We start from the raw sequence: 18,938 nt of genomic DNA on the forward strand, positions 1-18,938 counted from the left end.
AAATAGAATAGAATCACAGAATCCTTAAGGCTGGAAAAGACCTCCGAGTCCAACCTTTGATCAATCACCACCTTGTCAACTAAACCATAGCACTAAGTGGCACATCAGTCATTTCTTGGACACTTCCAGGGATAAATCTTGTAAGAGTCATTGAAACCTGTCAGTGGGTAGTTAACAGGCACCAACAGCATGGGATGACTTATTTTGCCTTTAACAATTAGCTATTAATCCACACATGTCTTGGGGAGGAATAGCAGCCTTTCTGCTACCTGAGCCATCTCACAGGGATTTTCTCAGCCCTTTGAAACATCTCTGCTTGCTGGTGGGTGTTTAATTGTGCAGAGTGGGACGCACAGTGAGGCACGTCTTCATTGAACGCAGGGTCACTTCTGAAGGGGCTGCCTTTTTTTAATCCTTCCCTGACCACAGAAGATATTTAAGGGCTGTGAGAACTTCCTCTGCTACTTGTGTGCCTAGTAAGGACACACTTCTGAAATAACAGCTGCAGGGGAGAATTGCCCCTGCCAAAAGCCTTATCCCACCAACACTCCTTCCTCCTGCCCCACTGGGGCACTTTTTGGTAATTGATTTTGCTACTTCACCCTCCAGAAAAGCCAGTGCATTACTGCAAAGCCCTGTGGGTGCACAAGTGCATAAGCAGAGGTAAAGGAGCTTTTTTTCTGGTGGGAACTCAGAGTAGGATGGGTGCAAAAGCTGCTCATCCACATGTAGCTTGGGGCTTGTAAGGAAGGATAGCGGTGGGAATCAGTAAAGAGAACAGAGGGATGAATGCACATGTCCATGCTCCCTGGAAATCCCCTGGCTGACAGGACAGCCTGCCTAGGGAAGAGTTAAAAGCAGAGCTCTGGAAAGTTTGGCCAGATGACTTCCTGATGGAGTTTATACAAGTATAGTGTGTGCAAGGACGTATGTGCCTACGTGCCACTTCTCCCGGAGCAGCCTGAGCCGAGCAGAGGGAGGAAAAAAATAATAAAAACATCACAGATGGGTCCAGGCTGAAAACAACCATCTGATGAATGTGCAGGGTCATCACACTCCTCTCATTACAAACCTGCCAGACAAATCCATGTGATGCCTCCTCTGCTGTGTATCCCCCTTGCCACAGAACAAGAGGGCAGGGGCAGGGGTGAGGCAGGGCAGGGAGGAGACAAAAGAGGACATTAGCAGGAGGAATTCACAGGATCCCAAAGCAGATGCCACTCGTTCAGCTCTCAGGACATTCCCAGCAGCCAGGCAAATGATGCAGTCATGTGCAGTCACTGGAATGCCAGGGAAATGCAGGGGTGATGCAGAGCTGATGCCAGGGAGATTCCAGGGAGGCACTGGCACGGTGCCGGGATGATGTTGGCAGGCAGGAGGTGTGATGGAATGCAGCTCCATACCTACACACGTTTGTCTCATAAGACCTATCCTGGATAGAGATATCAGTGAAATATTAACACAAGCTTGTTGGCATGGATTGTACAAACCTGGGCAGGACTTTGGTACAAAAATTCTGCCCCAGTGCTGTCTGCATGGAAAACCCTCAGGGTTACCTTAATACACTCACATGCATGTCCTGCTGTGCAACTGTGACAGCCAGAGCTGCTGATCCTGAGGGGAATGGGCTTGCTTAGGTGCAGGAGCTGCTTAATTCCCACTGCTGTGTGCTGAGTGGGAGCTCTCTCTGGCCTCCCAAAAGAGAGGAGTGGGGACAAATCAAGGATTGTACAGAGTGGCCTGCTTGATCTTCTGTAAGCAAATCAGTAAGAAGGCAAACTGCATATTACTCTCATTTAGCAGTAAATCAACCTTCCTCTCAATTACAGAGCACATTTGCCTCCTCCTGCTCCTTCAGAGAAGGGTGACAGGGCACCATGTATGAAAGGATTAAGCAGCAGTCCCTTCAGGGATGCTTAGTCAGTGAACCTGTGCTTCTCATCACATACCTCCAACCTGCTGTCATTTGATAATCCTGTGGAAGGGTTTGCAAGTTTGTGCTGCCTCAGAAATTTCTGCTTGTTCACTGCAGCTGCACTCAGAGGGGATTCTCTGAGCACAGCAGGAGCACAGCTAATTGCATCAGGAGGTAAGGAGGAAGGTCTGCTAAACTGCTCCTGGTACAAAGCCCACCTGCATTCTCAGAGCCCAGCCAGGTTGCTTTCAGAGTCATCATTAGCACTGAAAAGTAAAAAGCCCCAGATAGAATTTGCACAAGGTAGAGCAGCAATAAAGTAAAAAAAAAACCAAGCAATCAAGCTTTCTTCCCAATAGTTGAGCTGACTTTGGAAAGCAAGACATACAAATATTAGAAATTAGCCATCTATATAAAATGAGCATTTTATTAATTGATTTCTTTTAGGTCAAAATGCTAACACAATACTATCATCTGACCACACAGATTCCAAAAGTTATGTTATTTAATTTAGCTGGTCCCTTTTTGTTTTCTTTTTTATTAAGTCAAAAAACTTACCTTTGACTAGAGCAATAACAGATCCCAAATTCTTGAGTGCAGTTCTCTGGAAGGTAGTTTTGAATTTTGACTTGGTTGATTTTGTGGGTATTTCCATCTTTACATTTCTATCAAGGACCTCTGTAATTTCCATCTCATTTCTCTACTCCCCAAAGCAAAACAAACCTGTTGTGTGACAACACACAAGTCAGATAGGGAAATTAGGAGGAATATATTTTACATTTTGCAGCCTTCCAGAACCCACAGGCAGCCTACAGATAAAGGGATAGTTTTGAGAAGGGCATGGGGGAATGGCTTCAAACTGAGACTATGTTTAGATTCAATATTAGGAAGAAATTCTTTGCTGTGAGGGTAGTAAGGCACTGGGAAAGGTTGCCCTGGAAGTTGTGGATGCCCCATCCCTGTAAGTGTTCAAGGCCAGGTTGGAGAGGGCTTGGAGCAGCCCGGGATAGTGGAAGGTGTCCCTGCCCATGTCAGGGGAGTTGGAACTGGATTATCTTTAATATCCATTCCAAGCCAAACCATTCCATGATTCTGTGATTCTTCTCTGCTTCTTTGCACTGGTAGCAAGAAGCCTGCAAAAGATGAGGTCAGGGAGTGCAGTGGCAGATTCAGAGCTTTATTTTCTATCTCTTTGCATTTCACCCTCTCTACAGATTAGCACAGGTTCAAGCCTGCCTGCCCGAGTAGTATGAGGATGAAGGCAGATAGTGGAAAAGAAGTGATTTCAGCTCAGTGCAAGCATTTCACACTGGATTGTCCCCCACCTGAGCTGACGTGCTAAACAGAGCTGTTTACCAGCCTGTGGTAAACTCCATTTACCGTGGGTACACAGCCTGCATTGCTCTGCAGCCAGGAATGTCCCTGCTCCTGGGTGGTTGCCTGAACCCAACCTGAGAGCACAGAGCAGGATTCAGTCTCCCTACCTGAACAACAGACATCTGATGCCAGCCACTACAGAAGTGCCCCTGTTTGGGTGGGAAGGACAAGCAGCATGAAACCATGTGGGGATTTGGGGATTCATACCAGATTTATTCCAAAACCAAAGAATCAAACCCATCTTTCCTGAGAAACAAGCTCCCTTCTCAAAAAAAAAAAAAAAAAAAAAAAAGAGAGTAATTTAAGGTCAAATACTTTCACCCTAAGCAACATTAAGTGAAGAATGGCAAAATTTGGTTGGCATCCTGTGCGGTTTACCAGCAGTGCCTGGATTTGGATTTGAGGAAGGGCTGCAACGTCACAACACTGCCTAGCAGCTGTGACATCAGGTCACACTACGTGGGAGAATGCCACACAGGAAAGGTCATTCCCTGGGCTCCAACCCAGCCTGTCCTACTTGGAAAGAGGGTTCTGTACTGGGCAGTGGTTTGTTCTGGAAAATGCCTTCTCAGGCTCAGCCTCTGTCACCCGAGCCCCTGACAGTGGCTGATGCCAGGCAGGGAAGCTCTGGGCACGCACAGGTGCTAGGGAAAAACAGAGATGTCTCAAGTAAGTGGTCATTTCTTAGAAAGAGAAGAGGAACAGGTCACTCTGGGGCTGGCCAGCCAGTACAGGGTGTTTCACAAACACATGAACTGAAGTGGCTGCTGAGAGTTGTCCAGAAATGAGCTCGACCCTCTTAGCACAGCCACAGCCTCTCTTGCAGGACAAATTCTCCCTCTTTTTCTTCTTTTTGGAGTCTTTCCTGAGCTGCTGCAAACTAAACACAGATCCTCAGGGGCAGGCAGATGCCATCACTGTCTAGCATTAACCCCATGGGGGTAGCCTGTCATTTCTGTGTCCTCCCACCAGTACAAATGTGGTTACCATGTAATAAAGCAGGTGCCAGCTCTCTGTGAGACAGCTCCGTGTCCCTTGCCCATCCATGATCCCCTTGCCAGCAACAGCAGTGAAGCTGCTTTCTGCCCAGCCCCACAAAGCCCTGGGCAATGGTGCCACTAGTGGTCCCCAAAGTGTGGCAGTGGGGCATGTGCCAGCATTGCCAACCCAGAACAGTCTCACACAGCCTTCAAGTGAAAACCAACCTCCTTAGCAGAACTGTACTTGATTTTGCAGGCGAAATCCAGGAGCCCTCTGGCACCCACAGTCACTGGGAGCAGAGCTGGTGTTCCTGGTGGTGCTGCACTGTGCCTTGCTCTCCCTTCCATCCAACCACTGGTACCCAGAAGAGTGTGTTTCCAGTCTCAGAGGGATTCTGCCCTGCCTGATTTGTTATTTTTGTGCAGCCAGAGTCTTACTGAGGGATTGCATCCAAGCCAGGCTCTGCCTTATCTCCACTCAGTGAAGTGCCTACCAGTCTGGCCACTTGTAGACCTGATGGTCCCGCTGTTGTGGCAGGTTGAAAAGGAAAGCACATCCTAAATTCCCCTAGTTCTGGGGCATAACTGAGCTTGTGTGGGCAGCAGTGAGGTCTGGTACATCCAAGGAGTGGTGTGGTTCAGTGCTCAAGATGTAACAGTCAAAGCCTGGCTTAGGGCACATTAAGGAAATGCAGCCACCAAACCTCTGGCACTGCCCATCTTTAAAAATGCCCCGTGAGTTGCTCCCCACACAAGGTGCAAGACACACATCTGCACCTGTTAGTGAGGCAGACAGGGAGGGCACTTGGGCTTCTCACAAGGATGCATTTCTCACCCATTTGGCACCCATGAAAAGGGTGATGTCTTCTCAGGGAGCCCAGCTCAGTGATAAAGAAAACAGATTGTCAGGTGCTGGGATCCTAAAATGAGCTATCAGCTCTATATAGGCCATGCTTTCACACACAAGCACCTTCCATGTCCCCTTCCATCCCTGCTTATGCAGCCACTGTGGCCAGCACAGCACTTTCATCCCAGCATCCCAAATACGCCTGCATTCCTTCCCCACACAGGCATTCAGTTTGGGATACTTGGCTCAAAGCTTAGGCTGCTGGAGCTGGGCTGAATTCTGTGGCAGTTTTACCTTTGATTTCAGTGCCCTGTGTGGTGATAATTTGTTGCTTGGCTGTGACCTTGCAGAACATCAGGCAGAGCCCCCCTCCATCCTCATCTCCATCCTGCTCTGACAAGCAGGCGTTCTCATACCTCAGTTTCCCCCTCTGTATCTAAAAGGAAACCCAAGCTGAAAATGCACCTTCCCCTTCCTTGTGAAGTTCTTTGATACAGAGATCTAAAATACAGCACAAGATCCAACAGTGACCTTCACTTTCCTTTACCGTGTCAGACCCATTTAGTGGCTATTTATGGCAACCTGGTCATTAGCACTACAAGAACAAATTCAGCACAAAGAAAGCTTTAAACCACAGATTTGGGGTGTGCCAGGCTGTCAGAACACCATTGTACATTACTTTCCTCCTCGTCCTATCAAAAGACAAAAGCTGCATTTGATGATTGAAGACACAGAAACCAGAATAGCAACAGGAGCTCCTCCTGCAGAAAAGGAATTCCGCATTTCCTAAACCCCACATCCCTCCTTTCCTCCACACTACTTGGTCTCCTTGGAGCTCTCCACAAAGGGATCAGAGCAGGACTTCTCCCCCTGCTTTCTGTTCACCTCTTGCAGCCCCTCAAGCCAGACCCAGGCTAAGCTCCTCTGGCAGTGTCAGAAGAGCTTCTGATGTGCACATTTTTTTGCTGCTTTGTTTTCAGATAAACAAGGGAGCAGACAGATTATGTGAGATGTGGACAGCCTCTTTGTCAGGCAGGGAGCTGCTGCCACATGCTGGCATCCCACTATGTACAAGTGAAAAGGTTTTTCCTTCTGTGTTTCTTCCCATGGAAGACTTCAAGGGTGATAACTCATTGGAAGAAGGCAATGCATCTCCTCCTGAATCAGGAGAGATTTTTCATTTATTATTTCCTTTTCTCTCATAGCTCTCTTAACACCCATGGGCCTTACTAGTGCACATTTCCCTTTCTCTCTGTCTCTCTTCCTGCAGCAGAGCTGCTCAGTTCTGACTCTAGAGCCAGGAGAAGACCAGATGCCTTTGCCTCACTGGAACTCACAGTCAGTGACAACACCTGAGTTAATCGGATCTAAAATCAGGCTGGAATGGGATATTTATGTTCAGATGTGGACAACAGTGAGATTGTCTCAGAGAGAAAAAGAAACTAAGAATCCTATTGTGAAAACATAAGGTCCTGATGGGCTTAGTTTTAATGAAAACAGTTGTGATAGCAGCTTGGTATTCCTTGAAAACCTGCATAGGCATCCACTAATGCATATTAATATTCACTACCTCATTTCTTGCCTTTCATTCCATTTCAATTCAAAATGCCCATCTGGCCTATGTTGCCAACAAATAGCAAACCAAGTTCAGTCTTGATCAGTCCTGGGGATGTACTCACAACTCTGTGTAAGCACCTCTGTGCAAGGCACAGATTTAGTAATATTTTCCAGCTTGGATATGATGGAAGTGGACATCCATACCTTCCTCAAAGAGGCAGTTTGTTGAGCAAGTAGATGCAGCAATGAGAGAAATATAAAACTGCAGAATAAGAACAGATCATACAAACTGAGCACTTTATGAGGCATCACATCTGTGGCCGCTTGGAGGTTGCTGTGCAGTCCTAAAGGATCTGTTGCCCCCCATATTTCCTGGAACAAGAGGCTAAGAGATATGTTATGGTTGACATAGATAAGCTTTTATGAGGGGATTCATTCCTCCCAGAAAATGCACCACACAATGACTGAGGAACACCTTTCTGCCCAGGAGGTGAAACTGTGCTGGGAATCACGTAAATGCAAGGCAATGCCATCCTGAGAAAGCTCTGCTTGTTTGTTGACTATCAGTTTAGCTGGAGATTAGATAAAGCTTAATTAATGCAGTGCAGTTATGCTTTTGACGTTAAATTCTTAACACAGAGATTAAAATTATTACTGAAAGTCACAGGCTGACTCCAGCAGAAAACAAGGGAAGAGGGAACATTTTAACCACTGACTCAAAGGGGCCTTTGAGTCAAAACAAACCATATTAATGAGTTGCTATCAGCTCCATGTTCACAGTCTCCATTGCTTGGCAGACCAGTATCACCCTGGGAAAAGCCCCAGAAGCAATCTCTCAAACATGTCCTTTTATGACCCCAGATATCTATTTTCTACATTCATTTGCAAATACCCTGCAACATGTAGTCAGAAAGAGATCAGATGCACCGACTCAATGATCTTAAAGGTCTTTTCCAACCTAAATGAGTCTATAATTCTATGATTCGATATTGGAGCTGGCCTTTTATCATTGGGAAAATGCCAACTCATTTACGTGAATGTTCACAGGATAGCTGTGGCTTTGCAAACATCTTACCAGAAACCTTCAGGGTCACTGTCATCTATAAATAGGTATCAGCAGCAGCCTCATTCTTCCCAAAAAACTTACCAAGACCTCTATATTTTCCAAGCAGATTCTGGTCAAACAAGTTAATGCAGCACAATTAGTGCTTCTTGCCTTTCACACTATTTACAGTCACAATGCCATCCTCTGGGTGACAGCAAATAATTCCCCCTCCTATTCTTCTGATCAAATGAATTCCCAATAAACCCAGAACCCAATTATTTCTAAATCCTTTTTAGGGGTCAAATTAATGCCTGGTTATACCACTACAGTTGCCAAAACCTTTGGATGGTTAAGTGGCAGCCAAATGGAAAAGAAATAGACTGAAACTGGAATGGTGGCTGAGGGCAAGAATGATTCACAGCAGGAGGGGTGACCACCTCAAGCTCCTCAAAACACCTCTAGAAATAGGACTAAGTAACAGAAGGGTATCCTGAAGTCTGAAAACACCTCAAGTTCATGAACCGAAGTAGCAACACGAGGGAGAAGAAGGGAGGTGGAATAAATGCAGGCAGAAGCAGTTTGTCGAGCCCTTTCCCAAATGAAAGCAAAGCCCAGAACCTAGGGCTGAGGACAGCGAGGCAAAAGGCAGCAGAAAGGAGGTGAGCAAGAGGAGAGGCTGTGGCCAGCTGATGTCCAGACCTATGGACACAACGTCAATGGGAACAAGGCCAAAATGACATTGAATCTGCAGAAGCATCATCAAAATAGCATCCCCCCAACTGAAACACCACGAGTCTGAGGGCCAGCTCCAGGCCAGCTACTGCAGCCGAGTCAGGCGCTTCCCAGGGGACGTGTTCCAGCTCATCCAGCTGACCAAACTTTGGCTCTGTCCCCGGCTATCGTGCCCAGCACTGTGTCCAAACATCCAGCAAGGCCACAGCGCCTTTCAGCAGGACAAGGGGATCACTGGGAGAGCAGATCCAGTGCAGTGGGAGCCAGCAGCCATGAGGAGGTACCTGACAAACTGCCCCTCTTCTAACCTGGCTGCATTTGTAGATGAGGAGCTGAGTGTGTCCCTCCAGGCAGGGAGGATGGGTATCCCAAGGACAAAAAGTGTCAGGGAAGAGGAAGGCATTCCAAATGACCCCAGGAGTCTGTCCATGCTGCCTGTGGAGCTGGCCGAGGGAGCAGAAACGATGGATGGGAAAATAAAATGATCAGTTAAAACATTTGTATTACATGTGGAAGAGAAGATGGAAGGGGAGATAAGTTACAGCATGCTAAGGCTGCAAATAGTAATTTCCATTTTCCTCTGTGATGCACACATTGTCCCCTTCTGCATGTTTTCCTATGGAAACAAAGAACTTTTCACCCCTCCCACTGACTTTAATAACTTTTGAACTTATTGGCCAATTTTGACTGAATTTATTGAGGCAACAAAATCAAAGATATCATCCCCATAAGAGTTTGTCAGGCCAGGCAAAGAAGAGAATTTTTCCTCTTTGAGAGACCAATACAACCTCACCATTTTCTAAGCAACAGAGAATCCATGGGTGCACAAGCCTCTGAAGGGGTGAGGAAAAAAAAGGGCAAGAGAGGTGTCCAAGCACCAGAAACAGCTCTGGCCAAGCTCTCCTGATTGAGGCCAATTAACCACTAGACACAATACAGAGCTGGTAATTCTTTGGAAGACATTCTACTTGAAATGGCAAAAAACAAACTCCCTTTTCCTTGCACGTGCACCACAGGTTTCAATGCCAGGGCAAATATGGGAATGAAAATTCTTTGATATCCTTCCTTCTCACTCCTTCCCTTTCTCCCTGGGGACAGAGCCCTCTCCTGCCTCCAAAGCACAAGTGACTGGGAGGCCATTTGGCATGGCTGCTCTCCTACTTTTTGGCTGTACACAGGCACTGCTGAAAACCAACCCACATAAACCACCGGGATAGGAATGGAAAGTGTAGCAGAATGATCATACTCCTGGTAGGAGGCCAAATGCTAACAGTGCAGAAGCCTGTATGGGTTTGTTAACCTATTAAAATAACATAACTCTTGCCCCACCAGCACATTCATACGTGGCTTCTGCCACAACAGGTCAGTAAAGATTTATTTACCAGGCCTGCAGCACAAAATGCTGGCTGGACCCTGCTGGGAATCTGCATAAAAATGCAGTAAACAGCAACAAACACTTTGGTGCTTCTCCTTTTGCTGAAAGTGAAGCCTCCAACGGTGGCTATAAATCTTTTGCTGTCACTTGCAGAGGGTATTTACTAATTACAGCATCAGCACGTCTTGTGCCAGTTGTAGGTCAATGGGATAGCCTAGAAAAGGAACAGAAATAGTTTTGCAATGAAGGCAGGCTCAAAGAACACATGTCTCAGCACTGATCTCTCCACTGCTCTGGCAGCAGCACTAGGAAACTAAGGATCACAATGCAGAGAACAAGGATGTTAATTCTGCCTAAATAACAGACCGCGTTTCCTCTACCCGGCTGTTCTGAGGAGCTAATTACACACATTCCCGAATCAAAGAAATAGAAAACAGTCTGCAAATGATTGCAATGTTGATGTGTTGGCAGTCCAAACCATGACATATGGTCCTTCAGTTTGCCATCCTAGAGAACAGGCTCACGAGCAACCCTCGTAACGCAAAATTGTGTCATAAATAACAGAAAGAGGCTGACTCTAGAAATGAGCTTGAGGTGACCTCCCTCCTCAGCCCCACAAGAGACAGTCAGTGTTTCACAGAGCTGCTGCCAGCCTGGCCATAGGTCCCCAAATGTACCTCCCTTGAGGGGGAAGGAAGGTGAATCATATCCAGGCAGGATCCTGGCTCGGTCAATACCCACACGCAAACTTTGCAAAGCCAAGATTTCGGCACCAACGCTGGCTGGACACGCGTGTGCCACCAGACCCGCTCTGGGACCGCTCTGCAGCCGTGTGCCGGCCCCTGAGCCACTCAGCAGCAGGATCCAGACCTTCAGGTTCATCACTGGAGCCCCATCACGGACCTGGTGGAGTGAGGGATACCTGCACACACCAGGAGGGGAGAGGGGTGAGGCACGAGCACGCCGAGGGCTTTCACACACCTTCACCCACAGCAGTCGGCGCACGTTCGTCACTCCGGGCCCAGCCAAGGAGGTGAGCATTGCCCCCTGTGCCACAGGGCTTGGGCCATGCCCAAAAGGGAGACCCTCCTCTCTCCTCCTCCTCCTTCATGCTGCCCTTGTGTCAGACACTGGAAAGATTGATGCCAGGAGACGTTTTGGGATGCAGGTGTGTGGGGTAGGGCAGCTGGGGCCTTGCCCTGGTGGGGCAGTGCCCTGACCCTCACACCCCACCCCTCTGGAGCTTCCATCCCAGCCCTGCAGCCGTGCCAGTCACGGGCACAGCAGAGGCAGTGCTCCACACCCAGCCCTGCAGCCCCTGACCCAGCTCCTGAGTGGCCAAGTGACCACAAGTCCCACCTGGGAGAAGGGCTCAGGAGGGCCAAGGGGTGTTTAAGGCTGAGCACAGGCCATCATGTTTATCCAGACCCTACCTCTCCTCTACCATCGCTGGAACCCAGGAGGTGGTAGCTATATGTGTGCTTTTCCATATCTTTTCTCTCTCTCTCTTTCTCCTTCTTCTTCTAATTCCCTCTGCCTGGAATATTTTGAGTAATTTAACATCAAATGGGCTTAAAGTTTGCTAAGTTTGATGGGCCAAGTTAATGCTGTGAGAAGTGCTCTATGTTGATTGAATGTTGTACTTGTGCTTTTGCCAAACTTTTGCTGATTTTCTGAATTTTTTCGGTAAAGTCTTTAGTGTTGCTTTGACCCCTTAAGAATATCTCACTGGTATTTCTCCTGTGCATCCAACTCAGAGTACCTGAACCACTGTTAAGCCCTTTTAAAAGGCTCATCAAGGTGGTTGATTGGGGTCTTACACCTTGCCTCAGCATTTCCTCTGCCTCCACTCCAGCAGTGCCTCACTTCCTACCTTTGCAACCAGACCCAGTGTCACCATCCCCACCTCAGGCCATGCTCAGCTCCCCAGGTCACTCTCTATCCCCCACGGACACCCAGTCCAGCAGAACCCCTGAGGACCAGACACTGCTCCTCCCCAGCAAGCAGAGAAGTGATTTTCCCTGTGCAAAGGTTAAGGACAGAGCTGATTTATTTTCTCCTTGCCCTCAGGGATACAAAGTTCAGCTGCAGAGAACAGCATCCCTGCATCAAGCGGCTCAGAGCACTGAGATCAAGATTTTGGCCCAGAAGACAGGTAACCCTGGCTCCCCTGCCTGTGTCCTCAATCCACTCCCCTCCTGCCCCATCAAGCCTGCAGGGCAGGAGAAGCAGGCCAGGAGGAGTGTGACCTCCACTGCTCCTCCCTTAAGGTCATTGTTTTGAGCTTGTAGCTCAGAATGGATAATTTTTATGTGCTCAGAATCTGCTGTGGACACTGTGGACTTCATTAATCCAGAAAAGGCTAAATGGGCACAGTACCTTTGCACTTGGCCTGCCTTACAGCACAGTGAAATCCCAAATTCTGGTGCGCCGAGGGGCTGTTGGTTGCTTTGCTCTCATCCTGCCTGTGTTTGGCCTTCAAACGGGCAAATGTTACTCTGGTAACAGAGCAGAGGAAAGCTGAGGTACAGAGAGAGGCCACAGGAGCATTGTGCCTCTTCAGAAGGAGACAGCACATAAACAGGATTAAGGAATTTTGCATAGTTCAACCTGCCAGGTCCTGTGAAGAGGAAATGTAGGCAGTGCCTGCAGCCCTGATTCAGAGGAGAAGCCTTTGAAATGCTTGCCAGGCAAAATGTGTTAAGATACAAGCTGCTTTTCCTCTGTAGCAGGGTGCAGTGCAGGGAACAGCCCTCCCTCTGTGGAGCCCACCCCACACCAGGCACAGTCTGTGGTGCTGAGACAGATTTCAAGAACCCTGGGAGCCAAGCAAAGCTGTCCTGATTCTGAGTCACAGCCTGGTGCTGGTGCTGGAATTCAAACAGGGAGATCCCCTGCAAGATGTTCTGTTCTGGACCAGACTGAAAAATTTCACCAAGAATTGGTTTCCCAGGAAGAGCCTAATTTTTTCACCTCTTTTTTGTTGTTGTTGTTGAAAAATGCCAAAACTGAAAATATTTAGAATGGGGCTGGTTGTATTTGGGGTTTTCTTTAGGGGAAGGGGCTGGATCTGGGGTTATGTCTAGAGAAAGTGTTTGGATTTCCAGGTGAAACTGGCTTGTTCTGACACCTGGTCTCAGAGCAGCATATCTATCCTGCAGTGCTTTGGGCTATGCCCTGTGGGAATGCAGTATTAGAGACTCTGCCCACAGCAGTCTTTCCCCCCAGGAGGAGAGGATATGCCTGTAACTCACCACTGCTCTGGGACAAGAGAAGCTGCCAGTGTCCCTCCCCAAAACCAGAGCCCTTCATATCCAAAGGATGAACACTGATTTTTGTGAGCTCTGTAAGCCAGCATACAGTGAAGCCTCATGGGGCTCTGCTTATCAGACCCAAGGGAAAGATACTGGGAGAAAGGACAGGAGCGCTGCAAAACCAAGTTTCTGCTGTGTGATCAGCTCCATGGAGTGCCATCCCAGCCTGTACCGTGTCACTGGGCTGCCATGTTCTTTACTGTTGGTGGCTCTGCCTTTTTACCCTCAGGTTTGCCTGAGGATGCAGCACAGAGCCAGGTTTGGCCACTTCAGTGGAGCTGGAGAAAGGGAGCAGAAGGAAATCAAGGCAGAAACAGGCACAGCCTAGGCATTCCCTATGGCACAGGGACAAGAGCAACATCCATCATCCCTCTGGGGTAGGACTGAGGCAACCAATGCAAGGGGGGGTGGTGCAAGGTTTTGGAGATTGCCTGAGTGCCCAGGGTGCTTCTAGAGAATTTGGCTGCTTCTACAAGCAAGGGGAGTGGGGCAGCCCCCAGGCAGCTGCCAGAGAGGGAAAGTGAGGCTGGTGATCCTCAGTGGGAGCTCCAGGTTGCGCAACCCAGTCCCATCTTTGCAAGAAGTCTTCACTCCTAGAGTATTATATTTCCAACCAATTCCATCTAAAATGAAGAAAAAACTGAGCTTTTCATACATATATATATATATATATATATATATAGGGTTTGTTTAATTATTTATTTGCAGATAGTAATGCAAAAAAAAGTTTCTTCAAAGTTGGTCTGGACAATGTTCTGTTAAAACTCCCACACAAGGGGCACCCACCACTAGTGAATTATAAGGAACACAGTGAGGAGTCATGTCTGGTTTCCCTGCATCTAATTGGAATTTTCTCTCTTTCACATCATATCATACTTGTTCTACCCCTCAGGGTACTCCTGTCCTTGGATGAGGTTTTAGTGTGGCTGTTAAATCCTGTTTGAATGGACTTCCAGACAGCCTAGACAGCTGAAAGCCTGGCTGCACAGAATGCAGGATAGGATTGCTGGGATGGGGAGCAGGCATGGGGAGAAGCTGCTTCAGAGGTCTCAGCTGTGCTGTGCAGGTTTCCAGAGCAGCCCACCCCTTCCCTGCTCTGCTGGGCTTGGGGGGCTGTGGGAAATCTGCTTTGCTGGCCCATTCCACAGAGCCCTGTGTCCAGCTTCACTGTCCAGACCTGCTGGCTCTGAGGAGCCCACAAGGGCAATGCCAAATGGGCAAGAGAAGATGTAAGCATGGAAGATTTGTCAAAGAAAACTTTTTAAAAATGTCACATATCCCACAGCTGTCCAAAGTAATAGCTCAGCTGCTAAAAAGGTAGAATTAAATAGGTCAAGATGTAGAGCTGTGCCACTCTCTGCCAGCTAAAGGAGCTAACTTCTTATCTGTTAGACTGTTTCATCTTTTGCTGTTCCAAGAATCCATCTCTCTGCTAGTAATGATGTCAAATAAATCTTCACTAAAATGTAAAAATGTTTATGATTATACTTACTGACTCGTTCCTTTATTAAATGAGGACAATAGGATGATGCCTTGATATTTACTAATGGGTTACTCCTATCTAACCTTTTCTTGTTCATCTAGATCATCTGTTTTCATTTCACCATTCAATGGCTGCCAATAAAATTAAGTCAATTAAATTAAAGGTCTATTATGTTCTTTCAAATCAGGCTGAGGCCTTTTTTCTTTCCCCAGTCAGTGCTCTGAGAAGATTTTTGATAGGGCAGCTGGGAAATCTGGAGCAGATTCTCCTCTGCTGGAAATTAGTTTAGCTTTTCAGAAATCAATAGAGAGGCATCAGCTTACCCCAGCTGAGGGCCTGAGCCCTGATGTGTGGGAAGAAGCCTCAAGCCTGTCTTTGGGCCAAGATTTAGGTCTGGAATCACTCCCTCATGCAATCTCAAAGACCTTGTCTACTTATCAAAGTGTTAGAAGTTACTTATAACATATATGGTGCAATTACACCATCATCTCTTCCCCATGGAAATACTCCTAGCACAGTATAAAAATGACCTTTTATATTTAACTTTAAATGTGAGCTATTGCCAAGAGGCCTAAGTGAAATTGATAAAAGAGTCTAATGTTGGATCGTAGAGTCTGCATGAAGCTGTCCTCTTTGGTTTTCTGATATCAAAACAGTTTATTGTAAATTTTCCAGCATAAACAAGACCATAACATCTTATTAAGTGATGATTAAAATAAAACCAAAGAAGAATGTTCTACAAAATCCTAAATATTGCAGATATTTTCTGCAAAATTCTTACAGGGCTAATGAAAATGTCAAGAATAAACCTAACCAAGGCACCACCACCTTGCTCAGGTGACAATCCTGAATGCTTTTTTCAACTTCTAAGCAGTGAGCCTCCCTTAATGCTCTGAATGCCTTGTCAGAAGTCATCTGTAAACTCTTAACTCATCATCTCAGTGCTGCTATTGTATTCAAACCCCAGCTCTCTGTTAGCAATCATATCAAAGGGCTGCTGCACAACTAGAAAGTGTTTTGTCTTCTTGCAGACCTGGTGGCAAAGTTAGCACAATCCTCACCAAGCCTAGGCAAACTCTGCTGTGAAAGGAAGGCAAATAAAGACCTGCAAGAGCTCCTTCACAGAGGCTGAGAGAAGAGACAATGTTTACCCAAAAACCGTAAAGCAAACTCAGGAATTAAGGCTGAACAGCTTTGTGTGTGTTTCCAAGCGAGAGACTTTGTAAGCAAAGCTTTATTTAACTCTCTGCTGTCACAAATTCAAACAGTGAAATGGCTCCTAACCCTAATTAACTCAAAATGTTTGACATCTTAGGAAAGCCTTGAAGCACAGAAGGGCTTCCTATCAGCCAAACCTGCAGTGCAGACCAAAAGTTTTCCTATTTGAACATCAGTTTTTCTATTTGCATCAGGCATCATATAAACTACAAGCAACCTCACACAAGAGCCAGCAACCTTTTTGGCTCCTAGAGAGCATTTTTCTAGGATAAAAGCTTTAAAGTGATCTACAGATTTCTAACTGCAAGCAGAAAACTCCAACTTCTTCTCAGACCCAAGGGGTGTGAAAATGAGTACAAGTGATTCGGTCACACAGTGAAAAGGCAAAGCAGAAATGTCTCTTGCATGGTGTTGCAAGAGGGGAAGGATAAGAGAACAAGGTCAGACCTTCCTCTGAGCTGATCTCTCTGCCACTGGGCAGAGGATGGATCAGAGAGAACCCAAAATTTCTACTACTACTCAGGCTAGTGACTGCCTGATGATAGAAAGCTTAACCCACTCTTTCCTCAAAGGCTCTTGTCTTTCATTTGTGCAGTTCCAACTCTAAGTGGCCTCTGAAATGATGCAAACAAGATCTGATTGCTCACTGCCTGTTAATGACCCTGCTGCTGTCAGCTCCATCAGCTCTGTGTAGAGCTCATTTCTGCTGAGCAATCACAGCTCAGTGGCTGGAAACCCAGAGATCATCAATTTCAAGAACTGCAAAGGTGAGCTTCCTCCTGGGAGATCCACAACTCCTGCAACTGTCAAATTAGTGGAGTTGTGCTGGGGTAAAATGATGCAAATGAGGAGAACACTTATTTGGCAATTTATGTGCTGTATCAGGAAAACGTTATCACCTCTGACATATCAGGGAGATTCTGTGTTTACTGACACCTTTGCACACAACAGTGATTTTGATGAAATCCTTGGGTAATGATTACATCAGGAGAGTTGCACCACTGAAAAAGAAATTGCAGCATTTTCCATCTGTGCTGCACATTAGATACCAGTGCTGATGACTTCCATGGGGTTGCCCCTGTGTAGAAGAGAAGCAGGAGAGCTCAGATTTCTGTGTTTCATCAGGTGAAGCTGGGAGCCACAGCCAGGAGAGCTTGGTGCTGGTGAGAGAGAAAGGGAAAGGGATGCTTATACCTGATGTGCTCACAGAAGGAACAGGGTTTGACCAACAGAAGCAGCAGGAAAATGACTTCTCCATCTCCAGATGTGCATCATGTCTATAACTCACTGACAATGGTGGGTTTTAACAGGAAGGAGAAGAATAAAAGCAAGAATAAACACTCTGAACAAGATAATCTGAGTTTGTATACAGCAACCTTTGCAATACAACTACTTTTTCCTTAAAGAAACATCTTGATTTAAATCTTTAGATCAAGGTGCCCCCATGAGAGCTAGTGTTCCTATTGACTAAAACTGAAGTGTTGCTGTGATAAGGATTAGCCTTATCAGCCTGGGGGCTGTGGAAGAAAGTGCACCAGGCTTAGGGTAGGGGAGGGTGCTGGAAGAGTTTGTAAACATCTGGGACATCTGGGCTGCTGAGTCACATGTGCAGAGAGAGCCTGTGCTGCAGGCAATGGCCAGATGGCAAAAGAGCACAAGAAAAGCTGTGTCCCATGTGCCTCTCATACAGGACATGGCATTTGAGAGTGCAGTACAGGAAATCTGTGTTGAAAGGGGTGGCTGAGGGGCTTAGCCCTGACTGATGGGGAAGGGGTGTCCATTGCTAGAAACAGCAGAGGAGTGTGGCTCCCATGCAGGATGAGGCACCAGCAGTGGATCCCACCCACGGCACCAGGGCACCCCTGGGGGGACCTGTCCATCCCTCAGGCAGCACCCCACGTTTGCTGAGGAAAGATCCTGCATGGATCTGGTATCCCTGGTCTCTCCACTGGGCTCTCTTCAGGCCAGATCTGCCAAGGAGGTCAGAGCTGCGCCTTGGCTGCTCTCCCCAGGCTCAGTCAGGGCCCTGCTGCATCTGGCTCTTGCACCTCTGTGTGGGGAAGGCAGCACTCTCCCTGCAAGCTTTTTCCTTGGAAGAGCAGAAAACCACAAGCAGCTCTCAGCAGGAAAGAAAATTGTAAGAAAAGAGAGTGATGAGATAATGTGGATGGTGATGTGCAGCAGTGAGAGAGAGGAGGAGCAGTTTGTTAGTCTGATTTATTGAGCAGGAATTATTTGCAATATCCATGGTGGAGTGATGGAGCCCTCATGGGGCTGATGAGCCCAGTTCTGACAGCCTGGGAGTTCCTGTGTCACTGGTCCTGACTTTCCTTCCCTGCCAGGTAGACTGGACACCTGGAGTGCTTTTCTTTCCCCTCCTCTTGTTTGCTAGTGGAAAGTGGAATTTCATTGCATGAATCTAGGAGCAAAAGCCATGAGAACAAAAAGCAAATATTGCAAAACTGACAAAGTCACTAGAGCTGGCAGCACTGCCTAGAATTGTCTGTTCAATATTCATTCTAGAATAATTAGAAGAGACTTAACCAGCCTGCTGGCATAGACAGGGACACACGGTGCCTTGCAGAAGTCAGGGTAGAGAACAAAATGAAAAAGTAGTGCAGCCCAGCTCGCTGCAGACACAGGATTTCAGTGTGGGAGACTTGTGGATCCAGTCTCTCTGTGAATGCCCATGCTCCCCACTGTGTTCCCACATCCCTGCAGATTTCAGCACAAACAGGTACTCCTTGAGCCTTCTACCAAACTGTAGGGTAAACAAAGGCCATATGACAAGAGCCTGGATTAAGAAAAAGAGCTGATTAACTCCAGGCATTTCCCAACTCAATGTGTCTAGACTGAATCCAGTCAATGCTGCAGACCAGCTTTGATTCCCACTGCTTCTGGCATTCCAGTGGTGAGAAGCATTTTGTGGTGTAAATTTGTCCTTACTTCACTCACAGTTCTCTGTAGCTCCCCTGGGACTTGTTTAATATAACATGATCATCCCAGTGTCACACAGTAAGGACCTGTGAGCCACATCCTGTGTTCCTCAGGCACTTGGTACTTTCAGGGCAACAGGAACACCCACTCCATCAAAC

General features: G+C 47.1%; 2 long non-coding RNA genes across 2 annotated transcripts; one reads left to right on the forward strand and one right to left on the reverse strand.

Moving 5' to 3' along the window:
• Positions 1 to 9,785: 9,785 nt before the first annotated feature.
• On the reverse strand, positions 9,786 to 11,048 carry LOC128783976 (uncharacterized). Its single transcript, XR_008429315.1, has 2 exons — positions 10,810 to 11,048; positions 9,786 to 10,042 (listed from the first exon to the last, which is right to left on the reverse strand). It is a non-coding gene; the product is annotated as an uncharacterized LOC128783976 (long non-coding RNA).
• Positions 10,483 to 17,209, forward strand: LOC128783975 (uncharacterized). The gene is made up of 4 exons (XR_008429314.1): positions 10,483 to 10,861; positions 11,899 to 11,983; positions 16,439 to 16,610; positions 16,969 to 17,209. It is a non-coding gene; the product is annotated as an uncharacterized LOC128783975 (long non-coding RNA).
• The last annotated feature ends 1,729 nt before the right edge of the window (positions 17,210 to 18,938 follow it).

The sequence above is a fragment of the Vidua chalybeata genome, chromosome 2 (genome assembly GCF_026979565.1).
Source record: "Vidua chalybeata isolate OUT-0048 chromosome 2, bVidCha1 merged haplotype, whole genome shotgun sequence".
NCBI lineage: Eukaryota > Metazoa > Chordata > Aves > Passeriformes > Viduidae > Vidua > Vidua chalybeata.